The sequence below is a fragment of the Myiozetetes cayanensis genome, unplaced genomic scaffold (assembly GCF_022539395.1).
Source record: "Myiozetetes cayanensis isolate MyiCay16 unplaced genomic scaffold, myiCay2020 scf18, whole genome shotgun sequence".
NCBI lineage: Eukaryota > Metazoa > Chordata > Aves > Passeriformes > Tyrannidae > Myiozetetes > Myiozetetes cayanensis.
In genome coordinates this window covers 9,881,233-9,908,146 of record NW_026087389.1, presented here as the reverse complement: position 1 = coordinate 9,908,146, position 26,914 = coordinate 9,881,233, and the positions used below count along the sequence as shown (strand labels likewise).

Genomic DNA, 26,914 nt, shown 5'->3' with positions numbered 1-26,914 from the left:
CAGTAGTTGCATGAGCTACCTTTCCTTGTGCTCCTGCTTTGGCATATTCCTATCCATCCATGTTCCTATGAGATTTATTTTTTTTCTCTGTGCACAAGAAGTGCCAGAAGTCCTGTTGGTTAACTCATTACAGTGTGATTACATATCTATATTAGCTCAAATAGCTAAGTAAATATAAATAATATTTGTGTCATACTTTTTTGTAACCATATATGCTTGTTACTTAAACTTTTCTTGGTAATTGAGCAAGGAGCAATCGCAAAACACTGAGAGAATATTGCTATGTGTGAAATGAATTGCATGGACCTTGATTCCAGGAAGAACATACACACATGCTGATAAACAGTTCCTTATCTAAGAAATACTGAAGAGAGTGTTTCTTAGATGAGAATGCTTCTCTGAAACTGAGCATTTGGTTGCTGAGCTGTTGGTTTGTTTTTCTTGGTTTTTTTTTTTTTTTTTTTTTAATATTTCAACACCCTGCTGATAGTGTTGTGAAATCCTTGCTGGGCCTTAGCCAATTAACTGAATAAACTTCTACTTGCTTAATGATTTTATAACTCCTCTATGTGAGATAAACTTGCCATTTGTTCATTTAACTTCTCTCTTGCATTTTGTGGGCAAATACTTTCTAATCTCACAGAGATTCCAAGTCTTTGAGACTCAAGTTCTTGCAAAATTATCAAATACAGCAATCAGAAGATGTTTGGACACTTAACAAAGGTCTCTTAATGTCTTTCACTGATATTTTTAGTATTATTTAAGATAATTACTGTTGTATTATTAACTACATTGAGCTCTCTATTCTGTGATTTTCCAGTTTTGTTTTATGTTTGTTAGTACACATTCCATTTAAAGTCATCTTTCTTTGCTCAGGGTGTGACATACTTCACAGAAAAACTGAGATCTTCCAAATCTGCATCCCATAACCTGCCTGTAAAATAGTTCTTCTTTCTAAGACCAACCAGCCCCTAAACTTCAACTGGAGGGTTAGGATCAGAAGTGTGATAATGTCAGTGAAGACATCAAATCACTAAGTAGGATTTCTTTAATTACAAAAGGATTGAAAATGAAGAAAAATATTTTCTACGCACTGCAGACTTTCTTGCTCTGTGACTGTTGATATTACATTTTAATGGATACAAAAGTGGAAGCAGGAGGAAAGGTATAGACATCGTTACCTGGAGGCAGTGAGAGAATGGGAGATTTCTCATCCAGTATTGGTGAAATAAATTCAAGTCCACAGGGCATAGGCATTGAGAGGAAAATAACTTATATGAAACCAAGGGCTGTAACAGCCTCATTTAGTTCTCTGGACCCAGGTAAATCTCATCCTAACACTATAAATAAATGCATACTATGAAGTGCAGTGCTATTTCCTGATTGATGATCTTGTTATACTCCAAATAAACACATATTGTGCTGGAATTGTAATAACACAGGTTTAGTACATATAGAGAGAATTGCATCCAGCTACTAAATACGAAGAGAAGGTACCAAAAGCAAATGATTTAGAGGAGAATGAGATTCTCCTTTAGACTCAGGGATGATTTTGCTGAGCTTTCCCCTAGAAGATGGTCCTTGTCATGTACAGGCATTTTTATAGACTTTTTCTCAAGCCAATTAAAAAAAAAAAAAAAAAGAAAAGGAAAAAGAAAAAATTCAGACATTTAGCTATATACTATCATTATGCTGTAAGTTAAAAAGCAAGTTTAAAAACTAGAAATTTAAGCAAAATAATTTAATATAAAACCACTATATACTAATATGTAACAATATTAGCTGTATATGTGTTCGTAATGATACAAAACTGTTTTCTCTTTTCTTTGCACTCTGAGTCATCTGAAAATATTTCTTCAGTCCAAGGAACTCTTTGGAGACACCATATTTGTCAAATATTGTAGGAATAGGAGAAAGAATAATAACGACAACAAATTATTTAATCACTACAATTATCATTGCTGTTCTTATTATGAATATCATTTGCTGTAACACCTGTGATGTGGCTGGCAACCTTCAGACACTTCAGTGCTTTAACTTGGTTCTGCAGAATTCATAATCCAAGGACCAAAGTCAGGGGAGAAAACATCAATAAGCAATTTGTGGATAACACATCCATAAATTAGCAAGCTGCCTTATAGTAACAGAATCACACTCTTAGGAGGACTTATATGGAAGGGACTAAATAGATGAGCCCTGGATGGCTAGACAGGGCTTAGGGTTTGGACCATGATGTGATGGCCTGGAGCACAGATGGAGTGTGGTGCCACAAAGCACAGAGCTCAGAGCAGGTGTCTGGAAGCCTCTTGTGGTGGGACCATGACAGCGAGTGTGTGGAAGGGGCACCAGAGCTTTGAAAGCTAAAATTTGCTCCATGCAGAATGGGAAATTGGTTAAGGAGTTCAAATCCTTAGTAAGGGAAGTCCATGAGCCTTTTTCAGTGAACCCACCGTGAGCCTGGCTTTATGGATTTCAGCACCACATGGATGAGAACTTGATTGGCTTCCCATGTTGGAGTTCCAAACAACTGCTCTTTCAGACTCTTGTGTAATTGTGAGTCATTAGCCTCTCCTTGAGGATGATCCAGCTACCTTGTCAAGGAACTGCCAAAAAACTGTGAGCCTCAGGTGACTTGGTTATACAACATGGAAAACAAATTCCCTCTGCCCTTCGGTCTCCCTAGGGCAATGTTTGGTCCTACAGCCTGATTTTCTCCCTGTAGAAAGGCCAGATCTGTAAAGTTGCTTCTTACCCCATCTTAAATCCCATTCAAGACATCAGAATAGGTTCAGGAGGATTGTGCAGAAAGGGTGATTTTCACCCTTCATGAATGAATCACTGCAACATCTGTGTTGAGCTGAGACACAGCTAAAACACTGAGGGCAAGGATGAAAACAAGAAATAAGTGGCCAGTACCTCTTTAAGAATCCACGAGAGTGAAGTAATAAAAAAGAAATACAGTAACTCAGATAATAAAAACATTACCTTCCAGATTTCGTAGAAACTTTGCCTAAGGGAGGCCACCTGGATGTGTTTTACTGACACAGCTGTTCAGCCTTTTTTTCCTTTTGCTACATAAAAAATAGAGGCATGTGAACAGCTGTTTGAGTTAGTTTTTTAATGCCTTCCGTAAGTAAAAGTAAAGGCAAGCGACACCAATGAGCAATGTGAAATTGCATCCAAAGATGATTTAAAAACTTTCAAGAATAATTTCTGGACCTCACTCACAGCAAATAAAGGTCTGTTGTCCGTGGAAGGAGCTGAGTCAGAAGGGCAAGTGGGGCACTGCCACTCACTTGTTGACCAGTTGTAGCATTAGCTGTCCAGCATCTCTTCTCTTTACAAAGGAAAGACTCCTGACTAGGACAAAATGGGAAAAAAACCAACACAACAACAAAAACAAACAAAAAACCCCAAAACAAAACCAAAACAAAAAAAAAAACCAAAAACTAATTTTGCTTAAAACCATCCACCCATCCATTCTGGAATTGTTGGTTCCATTGCCTGCCAGGGAACTACTCCCTAAGAAAGTAGTTGAAGGGAGAAAGGGAACAGCTTATAAAGGTGTCTGGATAGGCATCATTTCCCAATGAAAAATGTCCATTTTTGTTATTTTCAGAATCACAGCACTAGGAGGAAGGGGGAGGCAGAGGAGTTCATGCTGATTCGTGCTGCCCCTCCCGACACACAGTGCACTGATAGCATCCCAGCAGGTTGAAAAAGAACCTGGTTTAACAGGGTGATGGAATGAAACAAGTGGGAGTTGTGATGTTTTTTGTTGCCCAGTGTTTCACACACCTCTAGCGGCAAACCCTCTTCGTTGCCAAGACAACCCCGAAGAAATACGAAATCCAGAACAATACCCTGTGTTCGAGGAGCCTCGTATTCTCTGGTGCACGCGTTCGTTTTGAATGTCAAGAGAAACGCTGCCCTACCCTCCACATCGACCCAGGTAAGCCCAGGTAAAGTCATAGGTGATGTCTGTGAGATTGTAGTGACTTCCATTTAGAGACTGTCTTTTGTCCTGGCGGCTGCCAAAGCTGGAGGGCCGGCTCCGAGAGCCTGAGCACTGTATTCCTGCAGTGCAGCATTACCTAAGGCTGGCCAGGCAGCACCAGGAGGATTCCTGAGGGCTCTCATGCAAGTCAGTCAGGGTTGGGGCTCTGCTTTCCCCAGACAGTGCTGCATGTAAAGTTGTCTGCAGTGAGCAGGGAATGCCAGGCTGTGATGATCTGCCTTTGCAGTGGTTTCTAAAGATTTCTCAGGCAGCTGAATGCAAGGTTGTGCAGCCATAAAGGTCTTTTCGCTCCATAACTGGGATTTACTGAGCTGTGCTCTGTCTTTAGGTCAAAGGAAATATAAATGTGACTTAAGCCTCTTTGCTTAAGGTCTTGGCTCAGTGTAGGACAGTGGAAGGTCTGGAGCTTTGGGATGCTTGTTAATACTTATTTATTTAACCCCAGTGAATGAACCTTGGACAAAAGTCCAGGAGGTCAGAATAAATATCTTCAGAGACTCTTAGGACATCCTCTTGCAGGCAGTAGCCTCAGGAACTTTCCTGTTTCTCAGAGAAATGTTATGTGTAGTTTGAAAAGTATATGTTTGCTTTTCCAAATTGTCTCCAGGTCATCTTTAAGCTTCCCATTATATTCCTAGTGGCAGATAATAAGTGATAATTTTTTTCTGAAGAATGCTAGGAATACTCTTTTTACCACACTTGAAGTTGGCATTGACCTCCTCGTTGGGAATGGCTGCACCCTTAGAGAGTAACGTCAGATCTTCACTTGGTTAAAGCTCTTTGATAAATAGAGGAGTAGCACTTGGAACAGGGAACACTAGATTCTGCATAGCAATGCACCCATTTTCCTGTGTATCCAGTGTGGAGACAAATCCATTTTAGCCTGCACTGAATCATAGCAGCATCCCAAAATTAAGCAGGAGAAATGCTGTCATCATTTACATCCTTTCATTCTTTGGCTCTCTCCCTTGGTTCTGTCCCTTTGTATCAGCTGCCTGTCAGGATGCTCCCAGCAGGAAACTTGGCAGCATTACGGGTGTATCCTGATGAACATGGTCTTTTCATGGACAGGGAACCCTGGGGGACTGCAGCTTCCTCTCTTCTGCTGCACCTCTAGAACCACATCATGTTCCTCCTTTTGCAGTTCTGTGCTGAGACCCAACAGCTCCAGGAGTTTGGGCTCTGAAAGGCAGGTAGCAAGCAGTGGTAGCAGGTGGATTGGTGTGACAGGAGCACCAAGCCAGCAGAACAGACCAGTTGGTGCTGAGGACTCTTTCTCTATATTATTGACACTCACTGAGCTCTGAAACTGTGCCACAATATGAACTGAAGCACAGTCAGTCAGGGATTCACTTCTGAAGCACTTATCTGTTCCAGACTATGACAGAGATGTGGATTAGCATTTGAGGAGCAGAGGATCAAACCTAGCCAGTGTTGAAAAGCAACTGTTACATATTTGAGCGTCACAGCAAGATACTCTGATGCAGAGCTGATTCTGCTTTAATGGCTCCATCAGCAGGTCCAGAGCTTTACCTTCCATGTACATGACAGTCTCTCCCTGGCTGTAGGAAAAGAAGCCTTGTGAATGAGACAGGGGGCTGTACTTCAAGCAGTAGCCCCAGAATCAACAGTTCTGCTCTGTGCCTCCTTTGTCTTTTTGAAAAGCAGACTCTACAGCACACCAAGAACCATCACACCTTCATCCTGTTAAAAGACACATCTCATCTGAGCTTCGGGTGAGGCATCCCGAGCTCAGGCCACTCTGCTCCTCTTTTAGCACCTTAGAAACAAACTGAAAACTCCGTGCTGCTCAGGAACAAAGGAGGTATGTGAAAGAACTGCAATTTCATCAACTGTTGAGTGGGAGTTGGAGCTATTATAGAACATCCCGTTCCAAAAGGAAACAAATGACAGCCTGACGCTGCCGGGTAGTAGTGACGCGCACGGCCGCAGCGTGAGTCAGTCTGTGTGAGATTCAGATATGGACCTAGAGGGAAAACATTTGTGGCAGAGGGACTGATCACATGCTCAGAGATGGAATTACCTCAGCTCATTTTTCGTGCGGGTGTTAATGTATTTGCTGCGCTTCTCCAGCAAAAGGCAAATAGCAACACAGAGCAAAAAGTAGCATGTAAGAGCCATTCTATCTGTCTCTTCTTGCAGCCTCCTGCTTCCCACCCACACCTCTGCACAGCCTGCGATAATGTAGCACGAGCTGTATTTTGGTATATCACTGTTTTGTTCAGTAAGATGGAATGTGCTGTTGTTATTTTTGTTATTATTTGTGTCACTTGGAATCTCAAAGTATGTCCCATTCTGAAGGCATAGGTCCATGAATGGGACAATTAAGTGAATTATTTTGAAATTATTTAGTTTATCACGGAAGTGATGTCTTGCTTTAATAGCTTACAGCTCGGTTGAATGCTTGTATTCATTTAAAAATGAAAACTGAAGCCTAAGGATCCTTTTAAGGCCTGAAAGGAGTCTGTAGAGCTAATTCTCTGGTATGTGGAGGATGTGTAATGATGTGCAAATTGTGAAATGAATTGGCTGTTTACTGGAAAGTTATGGTGATCTCGTGGTTGTGGTTCAAGATAAGAAACCTTGGCTATGGTTTGAGGACAAGGAAGCTTTAGTAGTAATTCTACCTTGAGATGTTCCCACCTCAGCCTTTTTTTCCCACCATTTTACTTGAGCTCAGCACCCTCCCAGCTGTGTCTAAATAACTCTTCATGTGACTCTGCAGCAAGCCACATCAGGAACTGATGTGGGTTAAGACCGTAAACAAAATGCCCTGTAAAATAGGAAGGATTTTGTTTTCTTCCTTTTTTTGTGTGTTTGGTTTTTGTTTTTGCAATTTGCTTCAACTAGATCAGTGTCCAGTCACCACGGCCCAGGAACAACTGCACTGGCCCAGCTGAAAGGCCCAAGTGTTTTGTGGTGGGAAGGGGATACTGGCAGGGGCTGATGGTGGGAACTCTGTGACAGCATTGCCACCAAAATCTGCAAATCAGTAAACCGTAGCCAGTAAAACATTGCCTCATTCAGCAGCAAAACAGAACAGCTGCTGTGTCTCCAGAAGGAAAAAAATAGGGGGGATGTTATTTGGCTACAGCATGTGCAGCCAGGGTTGGAGGACAAACTGGGAGAAGGATTTAGGTTCAGGGTACTGAAGTCTCATGGACAAAGAAGGCCTCAGAAAGAAATATCAGCCATCAGGTGTTTCCCATCTCTTGTGCTGAAATCTCGTAACTGTAGCTGACATTTCATGGAGGTTCAGCCAAATCTAAAGCAGAAGTGCAGGTGTGAGTTGTAGTCTAAGCCTCAAACAGCACCAAACTAGTGAGCTCAGAGCAAAAGCAGAACTCTCCTTGCACAGGAACTGAGAAGTTTGGTTTGTGCCTCTCTGCGTGTAAGTGCCTTATTGACATTTCAAAAGCAATTGGGGGGAGCTCACCTGGCACTCTTTCCCACTAGACATGGAGTGGGCTTTGCTGGTGTAGCTGAAGTCAGTGGGTGAGCAAGCCACTCTGGGATGGTTCTAATTTCCAGCAACACGAGCAGAAGCAAATGGGTAGAAAAACACTTCATTATAAATTTTTATTTTTATTGCAAAGCCTTGGCAAACTGCACTGGCTGCTCCTGCCACAGAGAGAAGGGTACTGGCTTGAAGTAGGTGGGGTGCCTATCTCCCCAAAACAGCAAGCTCAGAGTTGGCATCGTCTCCCTGATTCACCATTATCTGCTGCATCCTTACATGTCTCCCCCTCTGCCCTGGCACAAGCCCTCTCCCCTGTTATCAATGAGGTGGCAGCATCTCGTTTGCACAGCTGAGCACTCTTGAACTGGCTCTGTGCATCCATCAAGGTCATGAAGTCATTCAATCCCTTGATGTAGTGGCCTTTGGTAAGAGCTATAGGTCTGCAATGCTACTGGTGCAGCTGACAACAACGGAGGGATAACTTTCATTTGGTACAGCTTTCCTGGAAGAGGGAATGGTTTGTCAGTATTGCAGAACGGTAATTTTAAGCCCATAAAGAGCTCTTATTGTGGTCTCAAAGCAGTCTTGAAAACCGGCCGCACCCTCTCTGTCCCGGTCTCAGATGAAATGCCAACGCCGTCAAAGAAAAAGGTGTCTGCAGCATGTGCCGTGTCCCGGCGTGGCTGGCGCAGGTAGTGACAGCCGGCAGGGCTTTAGCACCACGCCGGGGATGCCAGGAGAGGGTTTGCCTGCTGGCAGGCGTGAAAAACAGGGCTGCTGCAGCTGCTCCTCCTGCGGCTCGCGGGATGGCATCGCCCACAGCAGATCGCTCGATGCGGCCATCGCCTGTGCTGCCCTCCCCACGAGCATTCCCCGCCGTTATCCTCGGCACAAAGCCCTGCTCCGAGCGAATGCCAAGGGCAGCCGGCGTGCTCGGCCCCGGTGAGGGCTGCGGAGAGGCTGATGTCACTGCCCGCGGGCTGCGGGCGTGACTCATGCGGGAACAGAGAACTCTTCATGGGCCGCGGAAAACACGAGCCGCGTGGGAGGCGGCGGCGCGGGAGGGCGTCGCTCCAGGAGGGAATGAGACAAAGGTGCTGGAATGACCCAGGGAGCTTGAGGGGGGCCACACCTCGGCCCCGAGCACTGAGGGTTGGAAGGAGGTCACCTCCTATTTTGAATTTCTTCCCTTGGGTTGTTTTGAACAATTCTGCCCTTGCTTTCAGAAAGGATCAGGGCGGGGGAGGATGGTTTTATTTGAGAGGAATTCCCTGAGATTTGAGCTGCCTGAATTAGTCAGGAGCAGGGAGGATGGAGCAGAGGAGGACGGTACATGTCCTGAAAGACACGTAGGCAGGGAGCAGTCGCAGCTGAGGCACGTCCATCATTAAGGTACCTCTGTAGGGGTGTCTCGCTGCCCCTAATCCGCAGTCGGCGGTTCTGTCAGCAAACAGAGCTGCAGCAGTGACAGCAGTCCACAGCTACAGGACAGTGTTCTTAGCAAGGCCAAGGTGAAGCAAATTCCATGAATAAGCACAGGTACAACCAAACCTTCTGCCACTAGAGAAGGGAGGCACTTCCCAGTGCCTGCAAGAGATGTTGCGATGGAGGGGAAAGGGAGTCTGCCTCTCGGGGAGGGGGTTCACACCACCACTTCTCCGTCTGTAAAGTCAAATTTCTAAAAGTGACAGCACTTCTGATTGTGCTGACATGAGCAGTGGCTTCTGAGCATTTCCAAAAGTCTTTGAGATTGCCTAAAGAAAAGCATCAAATACTGATGATGATATAATGTGTTATATCTAATTGCGTGAAGCATAAAATCAACTATTTCCGCTTTCTTCCATCATTCTGATATAATTGGAAGCAGGAAGACATTCACAAAAGAAATACTGTTTCTGTGAGCCATCCAGTGCAACCCATTTTTGCAGATTTCCATTGAGGTTTCAGAACGAGCAAGTTGAAATAATCCTACAAATTTACACAGAGTCTAAACTGGCCACTGCATCTGATTCTTCTAAATGGTTCTTTTATGTCTGCAAGAAACCAAATGAAACCTTCAGATTTAAATACCATTGCATTGTAGGACTTTGGAAATCCAGATTCTGGATTTGTTAAGATTTGTTATTGTGAATGCAGTTGCTGGGAATCAGGATGAATAGCAAACATGCAAATTCAGTCTTTAATTACGAGTCACATGGAATCCAAAATAGACAGCCAGTTCCATTAATGGAGAGGCAGGCAGAAGCACTGAGCGTGATTTCCTATGGATGTGAGGTCACACTTGAATAAGTTGATATGGTTGTCAGGATTTTATAAAAATGCTCACAAACTGCAAGGTTTCATGAATTTTCTCGTGACCAGAGATTCTCTCTGTGTTTACCGTTTGCTATTCACTGCTATCACTTTTCACTAATAGAGTCAGGAAAACAATGTCAGGTGACTGGTACGATAGATCAACATATCTAATGAATAGCCAGGACTGAATAGTCAGGGCAAAGGGATGGTGAATGCATTAAAGTGAGAAAGTGATGGCCCATGATTTTTTGTGGGTAACAAATTTTGAAAAATATCAGCTCTAGTTTTCAACTGCTATGTAAGGGTCGTGTGCTAAGTTTGCAATTAATATTATTTTAAAGAATAGATCAAACAGCTCAAGCAGATTTCCTCTAACTGACAAGTTCCATTAAACAAGAAAGCTCATTCTTAGTAGGAGATTTTAATATAACACTGAGAACAGAGAACAAAACAATGAATGGAAACATATCAGCAGTCAATTTCCTGAGTATTCAAGCCTGCATTATACTTTGTTCTTTGCTACAGCCACGGCTCTGTAATTATCAAGCGTATTCATGAGACTTTTTCCTATTGACACTCAGCGTGAGTGTGGCTGGAAAGAGATTAAGCTTTTGTGGCAGCCATTTGAATTTGTCTAACTAAAAACAACCTGGAAGGCTGTGGGGAGCTGTATGTCTCAGGGGATTTGTGATGGTCTGCAGAACCTGTGGGTCACAGGTTCAGACCTGTGTGTTGGTGACGTGCAGGACCTGTCACTCTGTACTGCCGGCTCGGCTGCAGTCACTGCTTGGCACGGTCACAAAGCAATGGCTGGGGATGGGGCCGATGCTTGAAGTTGTTCCTCTGTTGTCATGAGTAAGACATGCTCATTGGGCAATGAATGGGGATCGTTGGGTAAGCCATTGCCTATTGGGCTTTTCCTTGGAAAAGGAGCTTTGTTCCTTCAGGGCTTCATCCAGTCTTTCCTGTAGACACTTTTGCTCCTTCTCAACTGATGCTTCCAAATGACTCCTAGCTCACACCAGGCCAGGTTATCCCCCACCCATGCTACCTGTGGCTCCTCATTTTGCTATTAGGTGTTCATGCTTCTCATGCACCCCCTGCTCGGGAATCCACCATAGTGTGGGATTTCTGGGAACTGGTCTCTGGAGAGCCTTCTGTGCAGGTTTGACTCTCTGCAGACAACATGGAGAGTATGTGGTGGAGAGCGAGGAGCAGGGCCCGGGGGCTGCTGGTGATGCCTCTGAGGAAGGAATAGGGATCAGCATGTGGCAGGTGGACTGCAGCGAGAGGGAACTGTGAGCTGGTAGCATCTCCAGCCTGAGGAAATCCAGAATCTTCATGTTAACAGTCCTGGAAATAGAGCCTTGATTTCATCTGCAGTAACCTGGCATTTCCTTTCCATAGCTGGTCAAAGCTGTGCCCAACCACTATCCAGGCAGGAAACCCAGGGATCACCACATCTCTTTGTTGTTTGGTGCAAGTGTGGGTAGAAATTCAGCTCCTCAGTTTGTGGCCCCACTTCAATCCTCAGACTTGAGCAGGCACCATGTCATTTTACACAGTTCTCTGTTTCTGCGTAAACAACCATTTTAGTCAAAGATGGGAAACCAAAATCTTGTTTACTTAGGCTCCTTCACAGTCCCGTGGAGCAGGAGCAGTAATGCTGGTGTTGTGGCTCCACTCCAAATCAGGTAATTGCTGTGCATTCTGCCCTACTTACACACCCCCCATAGTTTCAATTAGAACAATTGTTTTCATTTTTCTTTCCTGCCCTGTCAAGTATTAATACAGTTGTTAAGCTGCTCGTGTGGTCCCTCACCTAGGTGTTGTGTTTCCATGGTAAAGACAGACATCCTTGTGTGCATTCCTGGACCGAATCCCTACTGGCACAGACTGATGTAATTCCATAATGGAGCTGTGTTGATCTGCACCATGTAAAGATATGGCTTTCCTATGCAGAGAGCCACGTTATTCTCTCTAATTAAAGGCTCTGTATGAATGCCTACAATCTATTTGTTTTTCTACTCACTCTTCAGCTATATTTGCAAATATCCTGAAGTTTGGGTAGTCATTCACACTTATGGTCACATAAGTGTGATGGTGTCTAGAGAATACAACAGACCTCCTTGTAATGGGCTTCCCCCAAGCCATTCAAGAGTGGCTCTATAGAGATATATGAGCTCTTTCACTCTTGGCTGTAGTGGAGTAGATAGATTTCATAATGTGTGATGTTTTATGTTATGAATTGCTGGAAAATGTGTTCTTTGGAAACAAATTTATCAGGAGAATTGAGAATGGAAGGATGCCTGAAAGCTACACAGCAACAGGAGATTACATGCTTGCAGTTTAAGCCACCTGGCATATTGAGCATTCATGTTCACAGCTGAGGGCTGCAACACTTACTGTGCTGTTTATCTGATCAAGAAGGGCCTTCCTTTCATCTAATAAAGAACTTGGCTTGAAATGGCACGTGTTTGGGCTGGTGGGCTATGTGACACACAGTGGGATGAGATTTGCTGTCTAATTTTCTAGTCTGTAACCTGGTTCCTCAGATGGTTATCACTGTCATGTGCATGTGCTGAATGGATTTATGTTTGGTGCATGACGACTTGAGCAGATCATGGCTCTGCTCAGCTGCTCAAGGCCATGGTAACTGGTGTCATGGACACCTTTCTAGTGACTTCTTGCTAAAATAAGGGTCATCTGCAGGAATACAAGTAAACTGTTATTTTCTACATAAAATAAGCAAGCATTCCCTTTCCCAGCATTCCTTTGGAACAGTTTTCTGAAATGCACAAGATGCATTCATGGCTCAGTTCTTAGCAGACAAAGAAGCTGGGAGCAGATCCTCTGCGAACACCATGTTGATTCACAGAGTAGGCAGTCGAGTTGCCTCCCCATATGAATCTGGCACTATATAGGATATTGTGATATACTACAATGCCTCCACGTGTCCCACATGAGTTCCATCTGCCCCTAAAAGAAGATGTGAGTCTCCTGTAGGCCCTGAATTTTACCTGTGCAGGTGCCTTAGGGAGGGTTGCAAACTCTAAAATAGCTCTAGATGCCTCTATTCAGACGCTTCAAGCCCAACTACTGGTGAAGTGTTTCAGCTGAACAAATGCTGATAAAATTTGTCTTTAAAATGAACTGTTGGGAAATTAAAACATCCTTTGTAAAACTAATAGCATCTTCATTCTAGATTAAAGTTAAGGCTGTGCCCTCAGCACTGGTGGGACATGGACTGGCACCTTTGCTCAGCAGCTGAGTGGTTTCCTGTTTTGGAGAAACCTGGAAATGGAACGAATGGGTACCTGCAGCTGGCAGGTCTGTCAGCATCCCTCATAGGCAGCATCACACTCAAGGCAGCACTGAGGCAGGGCTGTATAAAAGTGCTGGGTTTAGGCTGTGGTAACTCTTGCCCTTGAAGCTGCTCTCAGGGTGATAGAGGCTGCAGTAATCCCAAAGCTATTCCTATGAGTTCTCTTGTGTTAAAGTGGCCAGACATCTGGTGCAGCAGGACATGGTTTATAAAAGTGGTACAAAAGGTCTGTTTATACTTCCCAGTCCCATGGCAAGTACAGATCAGCCAAGCTCAAAGTGCAGAGACCAACCTCTATCTCATTTTTTCTCAACTCCTAATTCTCATGATTTCATCCTGACTTGGCCTCTTCTCTCACATGCTGGTTTTTTCTTTAAAATGTATTTTTATCCATGTGGTGGAATATTTTTTTTTCTTCAACAGCTTCCTGAGGCTTCTGAATTTCTAAAATGACAGTCATTGTGCCCCAAAGCTGACTGTCACTCACTCTTCCTTATGCAGTAGCTGTTTGCAGAGTCAGGGCAATTCTATATATACAGGTTCTTTCACCCCCTTCATGCAAAACAAAAGGGTTTGGTTGTTTTCCCAAAGCAAACAGTCTGTGTCAGCTGTCTTGCACTAACAGAAAAAACAACCAACCAAAACAGCTTTTATATCCACGTCCGTGAGTGGCAGGTCACAGGTTCCCTGTAGAAGTGACGGGGAAGGTAAACAGCTCAGGGCACGCCGTGTTTGCCATGCCATTCCACTGCACAGCAAAAGCTGTCCCCAGCCTTTCTTGTTCTTATGCAGCAAATCACATACTGCTGTGTCAATAGCAGTTAATAAAAAGAAGCCAAATGATCATTCTTTACTAGATTCTAATTACAGCCTGCCTAAGACTCTTGCCTTGCGTGAAAGGCCTGCAGGAGTTTAGCCACTGTGAGCTAAATCAGGGAAGGTTTTAACTCTTGGACTCAATATGAAAACAAATGAAATATGAAGGAATACACCTTTCATATCACTCTCTTCTAGAAAAGGAAAGTTCTGAGAAGACAAAAGCCCAAAACACCGGAAGGTTTTATTTGTGCTGGTCTGTATGAAGCCAGTTATTATCCTATCAATTGTTTGTGTAGCCACTGTTTACACAACGTGAAAGATGGCACATAGGAACACGTACCAGCAGTCTATGTTTTCTGGTGAGGCCCTGCAGTCCTAGAGCAGGAGGAGGGTGCCCAGCTGCTGTCCGGGTGTCCCTTTGGCAGCCCACACTGAGGTTAGAAGGGATGAGATTACCCACCTGAAATTCAGAAGTTTAAGGATGTGCTGCATTTAGATGGCTGCCTTTGTGGGGTAAGGCTGTCATTGCCATTTGTCCCCAGCTGTGCCAAAGGAGGGCTATGATTTTCTGCCTTATGGCTGGAGGTAGTTGTCCAGAAGGGGGCAGGGAGGGGTCTTTAGGCTGCAGTTTTGGTGCAGTAAGAGCAGGAGAGCCCACTGCTCCCTGACACTACCTATGTTTGCAAAGGGTGTAATTGCAGTATTCCACCCAGTTTTTGCACAGGCTTTAGAGTAGAATGAGCAGATCAAAATCAGGTTTATACTACCCTCACCCCTTCTTGAAATCACTCCTGAGAGAATTTGTTACCAGGTAGTGTGAGCCTGGGTAACGTACTCCAGACCATAACAAATCATAATATTGCTCACAGAGACCTGACTTCAGCTGGGCACAGAGGGAAGAAGGACAGGTTTGAAATCAGTTTGCTGTCTAACCAGTTGCCAAGGTAGAGGTTTTAACAGAATGGATGATACTGTCCCTTCTTAACTCAAATCCTGCTGGCCACATTTCACACCATCTGGAGTTTGTGCAGAGCCCCCCCTTGGGAAGGTGGCCAATATAAAGAATTACAATAATCTAATCTTGCCATGATAAAAGTGTGAATAACCATCTCAGAGTCTGACTGGAAAGCTACCGCAACCTGTCAGTGTGCCTTAGATGGTGGCCAAGAGGGCACCTGATGACATGCTGAAAAGTGTGGCTCAGGAGATAAACAGGGGTTGGCTTGTACCAGACCCTGAGCTGAAAACAGTCGGGTTTTCGTCAGCTGAAACAAAAGACAGGAGGAGAATGTAATTGCTGGGCTTGGGAGAGGTGACACCCCCTTATCCATGCTGATCTCCATGAACACCCAGGCGCTCAGCACTTTTTGGGAGGGCTGGGGCTATATTTTCCAGCAGCTGCTCCAGAGCCACTCTTTTAAGCCTCTGCAGCAGTCTCTGCTGGAAAACTTTGGTTTCACGCTTTTAATTCTTTCTCAGATGGAATGAGAGTTGGTCCGGTCTTTGGTTTCTAGTGTGGTGGAGTTCCTACTAGCGATTTATTTTCTTCCACCCTGAAAAAGAATTTCCACATAGCTTTCCCCACATTGTTTGCAATGGATGATTTCTCTGTAAAAATTTTAGATGGCAGCTTTTGGGACTCCCTTGTGCCTGGGAGATAAAGCATGTGCTTTAACAATGTTCATGGCTTGGCTTCTTAGCAGCACCTTAGAAAGAATCCCAGGATTCACCAACATGACCACGCTCTCTACCACCACTAAATTCCCTTTGCACTGCACTTTATCTTTGCTTAGTCTGCATTACAGATGCTTGCAGTTTCCATCATGTCTCCTCTTTCAGGCTGGCTGCTACCAGGAGTAAGCCTAACTATAGAAACCTGTGTCAAACTGTCTGCATAAAACCTGAGCGTCACACTGCTTACAGAAAAATTCTGCTTCTTTTTTCAAGGGATGTTCCCAGAATACACACAATTTGAGGCAAAACAGAATGACTCTCCTCAACAAATAGGTGCCTTTATGCTGCTCTCCAACACTGAAGAATGATGTTCTGTGGCCATTTTGCACATATTTACAGGTAAAACAGTGGGAGTAACTTGCCCAAAAATCCCACAAGCAAAAGCTGTCCAAGCCTGGCTCTATCTTTAATTAACTGTTTAATTTTCTTTAAAATTCTCCAGCAGCCCATAGCAGGTGTTGCTACTGGATACATGTTGTGAAAGGGTCCCAAAGCAGGGCTTGCTGTTCCTCTCTGTTTAGGTGAAGGGTTTTTGCCTGTTGTTACTGGCATTGAGCTGTGTGGTCCCTTCCAAGGCAGGCTGCTTGGTACACAAGAAGTGATGCAAGTTGTGGAATTGTGTGAGAGGCTTGTTGTCACTCCATAAGTGCAGGAAAGGGACTGTAGTTGGGAGCGAATCCCTCAGTTTCAGCCCACCTAAACAGCAGCCTGGTTTCTGTTTTGTGCCTGGAATTGCTGTTTTGGCTACCTGGAAACTTCTCTGGGGTGTGGTACAAGGCCATTGACAGGATTAAATCACTGAACTTGAGTGATTTCAGAATTATTTTGCACCTCTCCCATTTTTATTTCTAGCCCCACAGCCTATTGGAGCCACCTTTTAGGCAGCAAGTTTACTAAGGCAGGGACCTGACTTTTAGAAATCTCACCATTTGTTTCAAACCAGAACTAACTTCACTTTTGTAAGTTCAGGTCAGTGGAGTTATATCCCTAAATCACAGGGAATCAGGAGAAGAATAGCCCCTGTAGCACATTCTCTCTGCAGTACCTTGCACAAAGACAAGAGTTATAAAATAATTCGGGTGAACTTTCTGGAGTGGTTATCATCAATTCATGTACTGATGGGCTAATAGTTTAAATTCATTGTAAAGCGTGGGCTTTAGAGCAAACAGCCCCAGCATCACTGGCTGGGGCTTTTAAAGGATGTCAGTGCTTGATACCCAAAAGCCCAATGACAAACTCTTCAGTCCCTTTAGGCAAGAGTGTGCAGGGCAACCACCATCATTTAAATCACCGTCTTGGGTTGCTTAGTGCTCCAGAAAAGGGCAGTTTGCCTGCATTGCCAAGGGAAAGAAGATGAGCCCTGATGTGCCAGTCAGACCCACGTGCCTGTCCTTTATGGATCCAGCTGTAGGCAAGGGCTGGGGTGAAGCATGTCGTGGGAAGGCAGATAACACAAACATGAAAGCAGCACAAAACATGAGAGCCTATAAATAGCAGGAAATAAAGAACAATACTGTGATAAAATCCATAAGACAATAAAGACCAATGTGGGAGAGACCATTTCCCCCCCACCCTTCTCCAGAGTTTCTCCTATTTCCCAAAGCTGCAGAGATCATCTGACTGCTGTGTGGTACATGCCAGTCAGTTAAGCACCAATTCAAGTACTTGAAGCCTTACACAAAATATTTCAAAACTCTGTTCCTTTTTCTTTTTTGATGTCCTGCCATGACTATTGTGGTATTTAAAACCATTCCCAACTCACCAGCTCATCAGAGCAAGGAGAAAAGAGGGAAGAAGAAGGGGGAAAAAAGCCCTATGGAGATTTAGAGTCATTAACAGCCTTTATAGGGTTTCAGACATTTTTGTGGTAATTCTTTGGAAAGGACATATCCATGATGAGCTGGGGTTTATTTTGCCACTGGCATAAGAAATGAGACTGATTCCAAGAAAATATTTGCTGTTTACCAAGAAGAAGGCAAATGTAACTATAAAATGGCAGTGGATGTGTGACCTAGGAACCTTCCTTAAATTTTGAGTCATTACCAGCTTCTGACCTGGCCCCTTTGAACTGGATCCTGCACCATGCAAGTCTCTGGCAGCTCCTCCACAGAGTGAATGTATGGCTGCGCAGTGGGCACTGCGAGGCTCCCTCCCATCACTGGCAGTAGCAACTGAAGATGGTTAATTATCCCAAGAGATATCCATCACTCATAAACCTGCATCTCACAGGAGCGTGTTTTGTCAGGAGGTAACTGCTCCGTGGGCCTAAAATGTCATAAGGACAGCTCACAAGTACAGATATTGCTGTTTTGGAGTGTAAACTTCTCTGGGGACCAGATTTTCTTGGATATTTCTGCACGATCCTGTCCCGTGGTGCCCTAATTTCTGAACCAAATCTTCAAATGGGGTAACACTAACTTAGGTGAATGGTGTTAGGCTGGTTTATGGCAGGGGAGGATTGAGGCCTTATTGTAAGGAACAAGAGGATTATATTGGCTTCAGAGTTCATGTCAGAGCTGGGACTGGAACTCAGGAATTACTGGGCAATTTTCTCAATTGCTTCTGTTAGCTTTAAAGAGGGAGCTGTGCTGAGGAAAACCTCCAGGAATATCCGATTTAATGGCAAATCCACTCTCTTTTTCCACGACTGGTTCTAAGATGCCTGCCCTACTAATGAACGTGGCCTTTTGTGCTTAAACAATGGAGCTGCTCCCTCCTGGCCTATCTGATCCTCTTACAGGATCCCACCAGGGAGATCCAAGGACAAGTTCGGAGGTGACGCAAAGAGAGGTGCATTATGCTTTGATTCAGAAGTTCAGAGGGGACAGCAAGGTCTGAGGAGGTCTAACTAAAAGTTGACTGGCTACCACGAGTGCTATGTCACACTCCATCTTGAGCCATGGCTACGACATGAGGGATTTATATCCCTCCTCAGCCAGGGGCTGGATTTCTGCATACATGGGAGCATGTCCCATGTTATGCTCTTCAGCTTTGGGTCCCTTCATGCTCTGTTGTGCCATTTTCTACTCTGTTCAGTGGAGGCAGAAAGCCTCAGATGATGTCCCTTCAAGCCCATGGGCTGCTTCTTCCTTCTGAGGCCATGTTTTGATCTTAACTAATGTTCACAGTTTTCTCCTGTGGGTAGGGGGGCAAATGTTTCCATTCCACTTTTTTGGTTTGTTTGTTGGTTGGTTGGTTTTTGGACAGGTATGAACATTTTGAGCAGGGAAATGAAGCAAATCAGTCAATTCATAACTTCTGACTCCTCCGTGATTTTGCCCATGCCCACCATCATTTCTGGAGTAGTGCAGTGTTTATAAGGGGTCCTGGTGGCTCAACACTTGACTTCACATGGTTTATGAAATTTTACTCGTTCTGCCTTTCTTGTTCTTAGCCCACAAGGCAGCTTGCATGCTTTTCTGTGTCCAACACTTCTTTCTGCCTTTTTTTTTTTTTTTCCCAGAAGGACTTGTTCCTTAGAACAGATGAACCACATACTGAGAAATGAACAGGCCAGATTGTGTAGTGCTCAGCACCCACTGTTGAGGACAGATTTTCCGGAGAACTCAGTTTCCAAGGAGTCATCTAAATAAGTGACAGATACTCAAAAATGGAAATGTGCCCACTTATTTTGGTGCTCAACTAGTGCTAGAGCTGCTCTGAAAAACTTGCTCTGATATGGCTGTTCTCCTTCACTTATGCCACAAGACTTCCAAATCTCCCTCTTTTGTACCCTATTTATGTCTCTCTACCATGCTTGCCCTCGTGCCATGCTCCATCCCACAGGTCTCAGTTGACCTCCTCCTGCTTGTTGCCATGTTCTTTTGTATCATTAAAAGGTCAGCATGTACATACACTCGCATTTCTGTCAAGGGGCCCATCAGGGCGAATGCCCCCAAATGCAGAACATATGTGCAACATAAATTAATTGTTAAGGCTAATGCTGATTGAAGTTTGGTAGTTCAGCCTGCAGGATATACCATATGTTTGAAGTGTATTGTCCAAGTTTAGATTTTAAACTCCCAAGGGCAGGGACCACTCCTTCCTCTGTGTTTACATAGCATCAATGAGACCAACAGTGCTTGGGTCTGAAATACATTAACCTTAGCCAATGCATTGTTAAGTTTAATAATGACTAGTTGGCATTAAAGCACAGTGGATAAAATATATAGACAAAGACATATTTTGGCAGAGATTTTTGTCATATTTTTGATGCTAGATTCCTACCCAAGTAAATGGTCACTGGTTATGTGATCACTGATGTTTTCTTGGAAAACTCACCCTTCATATTGCACCATCCTGGTTTTCCCATGTTCAGCAATTGACATTAGGCCACAGATCACTATTTAGAGCAACTTATTCAGAACCCACCAAAGTGAAAAGACTGGAACAGGAAGGCACCTAAATGAGATTTCAGACAGTGAACTCTGGGAATCACAGAACCAGGGTGTAAATGGGCAAAGGAAAATAAAGGGTTTGAATGTAAGAACTTAATGCCATTTCTTATTATTTATCTCATTAATTTGTAGTCTCCAGAAACCACACTCAAAGGTTACTGTACACAGGCCTTCCAGCAGGAGGATAAGAGAACTATAGGAATGAATCCAAACCCCATCTGAACTGACAGGCTGTTTTTCAGTGCGAGTTATGCAACGTGTTAGTACCTCTAGGTATAGGACCAGTGGGATTTAAACTTGTACAGCAGATGGTCCGTGCATCATTGCTGGAATGCGCCTGCTGACCCTAGGGCAGAGCCTGAATGGACTTCAAAAGAGAGACTGAGCATGCTTCAAAGTGTTATTGTTTAAATGTTCCACTAAATGGGGACTCCGGAACAAAATATCTAGCTGAGGTCAGTCTGAAAAATGTCAACACACATAATGAGAAAACAGTATGTTGTGTGAGAAAGAATATTTCATAGAGGTATTCTGGCTATTTTGAGTTGAAAAAAACCCCACATTTATCATGTATGTCAGCAGGTTGTCATAATCTAAGTGTCTTTCTTTATGAGCTGGGAGCTTCATTTGCTTTTGTTGGAAAGAACAAGCTCTGTATATGAAGGTCACAAATACCTTGTGTGTGGTTTGTCCACAGACAGGTACGCTGGGAGAACCATCAACCAAAGTTGTGGCAAAGGTGTGTTACAATGCAGCACTGACTTAGCCTTGAAAGCCTCCCTCCCACTCATTTCAGAGGAAAGCTTTTAAGGACCATGCATTTGGTTTGAGAACATGATCCTGTGATTTTTAATCATGTACTCTGTTCTGTTCCTCCCAAAGCCCATAATGCCTGCTCATAGCATATTCTTTCACTGGTGTAATCCACAAGTTTTGGCTTCTCCTCCCCGTATTCAGGGGGAATTTCAGTAGGAAAAGGATTGGTTTCATGTTCAAATCAATAGGTTTAATATCACAAAGGAAGATTTCTTAAGCAAGTCAATCTTAACAGGATCAAACCTTCAGTAGAAAATTCAGGATTCAGCCTTTGACTTGCTCGTCCCTGAGCTGCATCTTATGTGTTGTAAATATCTGTGGTCTGGTAGCTTTTGGTCTGCAAAAGGTTTTCATGTTGGCCACTGGCAATTCAACATGGGTGGCTGAAAAATAATTTCCTTTGCTGGAAGCAACAGCAGCAACCTGAACTTTCGCAGCACCTTGTCCTGCTAGGGCATGCCTCTATCTTGATGAAGACACGTTGCAATAACACATAGATTAAATGCTAACCCTCCCTGCAGACGTAATAAAGATCCAATGCCAGGAAGAGCAAACAAGACCCACATTAAATAAAGGGAAGGCTCGTTCCTTTCACATATCAATATTCAGTAAGATCAGCCAACTTGGCATGTTGGGGTGAAAAACAAAGTCACCAGGCAGGGTAAAAAGCCAAAAGGCTCTGGAGAGCTATAAGATAGTGAGGTGTCATTAAACCAAGTGGGTAACTTGGGTTTATTTGTAGATTTTTTGTACTTTTGTAACATGTAAATGACACAAAACTTGAATAGCAATCAATTTAAGTGGGTCAAAAATAGTATCCACACCCTCCCTGGAGTCCTGGTTGTTACACTCAGTATCACTACTCAGCTGTTAGCTGTGGCCCAGATTAAGCAAAATCTGTATAACCTTACCTAACCGAGTATGAATTCAGCAAAGCTTTCAGGCTTTTGCTTATCTTCAGTGTATGCTTAACTTCAGTAAGTATAGAAACCCTTTGTTAAATAAGATTTTTAGACCTGCAGAGAGCTGATAAAAAATCAGTTTCACCTATTTTATCCTGTTTGCCAAGTGCTACAAATAGCTGATACTCTATGTGTAGACTGTTGCAGCTATTCAGTAGTCAAAACTCAATGTGTGTCAGTAAGTTAAAGGTGATCTGTTATCTCAGTGTTCCCAAAGCAGAGGAGTTACAACACATTTCTGATTAACATAATCGGTTTTAGGAATCCTGGTTCCCTGGAAATATTGTCATTCCAAAACAGACACACTCTGCAAATTCTCCAAACTTCAGCTTGTTAAACCATTCATGGAGAACAAAAAGCCTGAGTCAGGACAAAGTGAATTTGTTTAAAAAATCCAGACAAAACTTTGCACAACTGGGAAATAAACTCCAGTAAACTGAAGGAAAAGATATTACATCCATTAATCAGTTTGCATTTTTACTGGAGTATAATAGGACTATAAACATTTTCTGTCAACAGCTTACAAAGAAACTTGTTCTGAAAGTGATGCATGGTGAGAACTTGCATCTAAATTGGGTATGTCTAAATTAGATTGAATACAGAACACTCCCAAAGGTGGCTTTTGGTTAGAGCTAGTCAGGTAATACTGAAAAAAGTTCACAAATATTGAAAGAAACATCATCCCCAAACCTCACGGGGTCCTCCCTCTGTATGTTCACTGTACAGGAGTATTTGAGGGGGGATAACATGTTTATTTGGGTTTGCACTGTGCAGGTAAGGGGTCCCCAGTCCTTGCAGAGAACATGCTATTTCATGTTTTCCTCTTAGAGTGCAAAATGTGGCCAAGTGTTTTGCTGAACAAGGAAGGACTTATAAATGCACTACTGGGTGAGGCCTACAACACTGCAGCTCTGGCTTCAGTAGGTGGCAGGGATTCTTAAAGTTTTCTTGCTCATTTACATTAAGCAAATAAACAGAATTCCCAAACCATGAAGCCCACAAATTATGTATGTAGCTACTCAGTGTAATCACCAGTTCCCTATATAGTTACTTTTATCTTCCCTCTCCCTCAAGCTTTCTTCTGCCTATATTACTGCTGGTCTTTATTAAGCCCCACATTCTACAAACATTTATGTGCATGATTTATTTTATGTTTTTAAGCAGTTGCAGAGGGTTCAATAGGTGTTAAATAGATAATGAACTAGAATAGAATAGAACTGCATATCTGCACAGATCAGACTGAACCCAGTGAAGTTACAGCTGTACAGAAAGTTTAGCATATGGGTAAGAGTTTGCAAGGTCTTAGCTTGTAGGATCTACCAGAACTGGCACTTGTGTTTGTGCAGCACCTGGCACAAAGGGACTCAGTCTGACCAGGATCCTTAGATCCCAATATGCTGTAAGTAATGAACTGCTACAGGGACTATAATTAGGCACCAAACAGCAAGTACTCAAAGTTCACAAAGACTCTAGGACGGAGTGTTGCCAGTACGTCTGCTGACGTTCACATCTGTAGATTGTTCATTCAAACACTGCCTGTTTTGGAGATTCCCACCACCCATCAGCTGCTACCTGACCTCTTTAAAATAAACTTGTCTTAATGGGCATGTGCCTGGATCACCAAAGAGACTATCAAATTTGGCACTATGCTGCAGTGGGAAAGCCAAACCTGGGTGGTAGCAGTGGCTCTACATTCTTACCCTCAGATATCCTGTCATCAGGTCAAGGTTGTGGCACAGTGGGGTATGAGCTCCCTGCCTGCAGGCTGCATGACCAGTGCTTAAATAACCATTATTCCAGGCTTTTGTCTCACATCATTATACAGGGGTACACTTAATATCAACTAAATGAAAGGTGAATGACTGTAAGCATTTTGTCACGGCTTCAGTGGATTTTCAGCAGTGACAGCAGCATGCCAGGCTGAGGGGCCCAGCTACAGCTGGCAAAGCATGTTTTATGTAGCTTTGCGAACACAGACTATGCAAATGTATTCAAAGGATGTTCTCGAGGCAAATTGGTTGGAGCTAAATTTGCCCAGATGCTCTTGAATCTGCTTATTAGAGTCCTTAGCTTAAAAATTAGCTGGAACTGATGAGTCAAACCAGAGCTGACTTTAGGATCTCTGCACATTAAGAAAATCACAACTGGATTAAATGTGTGTATATCTGTGTAGCATGGAAATTCAGCTCTCAATGCTTGCTCCCACTACTCCCAAGATGAGGGCTTCACAACGCTTAACATGTGGAGATCTCCTGGAAAGGGCTGGGCAATTTTTTTACGTTGTGTTTTTAAGTTAAGAGAAAATGAAAAAAAGAGTTTTCTCTTTCATCATGGCTTTTGATTGTTGTAACTGCCTTTCATTTTGCCTGTGGAGGCACTCCCTGGCAGTGAACTCATGCCTTCCCACTCCAGTTATACATTCCATTACCGAAGGTGAATAATCAAGACAAACATGAAGAATGAGAGAAGTATGTACTCGCTTATTCAGATAATGACTGTGAAGGATGAAATCACCTCAATCCTGAATTAAAAACAAGTACTTCAGGATCCTGTTATGGTGGCAAAAGATACTGGAAGGAGGCGGAATTGTGTTCTGTCAATGACAGCGGTACTTTTGATTCCTCAGACTTCTTCCCCTTGTAAGGGGACTGTTAAGGGAAACTATTGAAACCTTGCTTTCACCTGAGTATTGACTGTAAGAAAGCAAACTGTGTCCTGAACAGTGGTTCAACCCAGTTTCTCCAAGAAAACTGATAGAACGTATCTGTTCAGCCATGGGGCACTTTCACAGATTGACCATACGTTCACCCCATTTGTGGCCACCTCCGCAATCACTTGCAGAGCTCCAGGGCAGCAGCTCTGCCACCCCCGTGCCTCAGTCACCCTATGCCAGACACTAACTCGGATCAGCCTTGCCCTTGTGGCAGCTACACTGTGCCTGACCCCTGCCTGGGTGTACAAAGGTGGGAAAAGGGTGGGCCATTTCCTGCGCTTAAACAACTGAGCACTGTTAGCTCAGGGACAATTGAGTCTCTGGTGTTTATACTGTCTTTGTCTGGATAAACTGTATGGATGCAGTTCCAATGCAGTCACCAGGAGATTTTCTTGCTGATATTCATGGTGCCAGCATTTCACCCTTACAGTGTATTTTGGGCATCCACATCTTGAATCAGTATCTCAAACCTCTTAAAACTGCATTGCGGTGACGTTTTGATTTATTCTTTAGTATTGTCTTTTGCTGATGAAACCAAAGCTGAACACGGTTTTATAACATATGGTCTTCTTCATGCCCTACAGAAGGTAAATGTCACCTCCCTGTGATGTCTTAAGTGATCCCTTCACATAGTCTACTCAAGTATCCTCAGAGAATTTGACACCAAGGATGTCCCAAGGGATTGGTTTCCCAAAGCCACCTTCTGGGATTTGAGCACTCAGCTTAATGTAAAGCTCCAAACATTGCTGAGGTAGACAGAGATATTCAGTATCTCACACTTCACAGAACCCAGATGCATTTTGCACATACCAGCTGTAATGTAAGGTTAAATCAGAGAATTTCTCTTCTTTCAGCCTCCAGCTTTTCTAACTGTGTGCAATGATTGGTCTCCAGCTGTGAGGAAATACAGAAAGCTTCTTATTTAGTAAGTTTTCAGTAATCCTGAAGAAGCCAATTCCTCCCTCCCCAAAATGACACAGTCTGTGTTCCTTCAGAAATATCTTCCTAAATTACACCAGACCCCAAAAATACCTTTCCAGTCCCATAGGCTGTGATAGGACTTACAATATAGTTGCACTGACATTCAGTCCATGTATACTTACCATATCCTTCTGAATTCTTCCCTGCCTTATTCTTGATGGTGTGTTAGATCTGCTAACAGGTGAGAAGGTCCTCTAGAGGTGAGACCATCTTGTACTCAGGAGATATCAGGATTTACACCTATTTGAATTTTTTACTTGCCTTTGTATTCAGTTTGTACATCATCCTGGGACTGTCTGCAATTTTTCAGCATAAAAAACATCTGGAAAAATTCTTAGGAAAAACTGCATATTTAAAATAAAATAAAAAACAAACAAACAAACAAAAATAAGCCCTACCAAACAAAACAATCTTTTTATTTGTCCATAGGGCTTAGTGATTAAAAGATGATGGCATAGAAGGTTTCTGGATATATGGATCCTCAAAAATCCTTTTCTTCCTCAATGGCAATTATACTCCTGAGAAAACATCAGATGCCAGATCTAGCCCTGGCATCTTTCAGGGGATTATTCCTAAAATAAAGAGGCTTTTCCAAGCCTGGTGGTTTCAGATGTTATGATTGATGTTTTTTCATTTGTCCTCTCTTTCCATGGAACTGGCAATGCCTGTTATTTTCTGTATCCAATAGCACTGTTACGTCTGTTGCTCTAATCTAGCTACTTATATGGTCTCCACCATTGCAGTGTTTGAGCATATCCCAAGAATTAAGAAAAAAAAAAAACTAAATAAAACCCCTAGAACAAAAAAAACTCTCTCCTTCTTCCTTCCCAGCCTGATCTTAGCAAGAGTTTGGGTTTTGTGCTTGTATGTATGTAAGGAACTTACTGAGGCAAAGCTGAATTGAAGCGATGGGTCCCACCTTCAGCTGTGAAAACAGGGTGAAAGGCTGGCATGGGAGAGGCCACAATGGTGACCTGGGATGCTACAAGAGTTTGTGTCAACTAGATGTGCTTCCCTTAGTTTTTCTGCTCCTTGGTCCCTGCTCAGTAGTATTTTCTATGATTCCTTGATTCTGGAAAGTCATAACATTTATGAGGGGCAGAGGGCAGACGTCAGTTTTTATTTTGATAAGGAGAACTATTATTTCTGCTTGGAGTTGAGCTGCCCTAATCAGCTGTTACTCGAGGTGTTGCTTCTATTTGTTCTGACCACATTTGGATCAAAATCAGTGTTTCTGTGTGTCTTTTCTCCATCTTTGGGGAGTGTTGTCTGCTATTCCTGCGGAGAGAGTAGTCCCTCAAGACAAAATTTACCCTGCAAATTCAGTCTCTGCTTTAGATAGCTGTCTCTCCAGAAGGCTGTGACTAGTTTTT

At 43.3% G+C, this 26,914-nt stretch overlaps 1 protein-coding gene across 1 annotated transcript in view; it reads left to right on the top strand.

The window, feature by feature from the left end:
- The first annotated feature begins 3,734 nt into the window (after nucleotides 1-3,734).
- SLC6A6 (solute carrier family 6 member 6) overlaps nucleotides 3,735-26,914 on the top strand; it is an 89,813-nt gene continuing 66,633 nt past the window's right edge. Inside the window, exon 1 of the mRNA XM_050312623.1 lies at nucleotides 3,735-3,952. The gene's annotated coding sequence lies outside the window, so the exon portion shown is untranslated. The remainder of the gene's footprint in view (nucleotides 3,953-26,914) is intronic.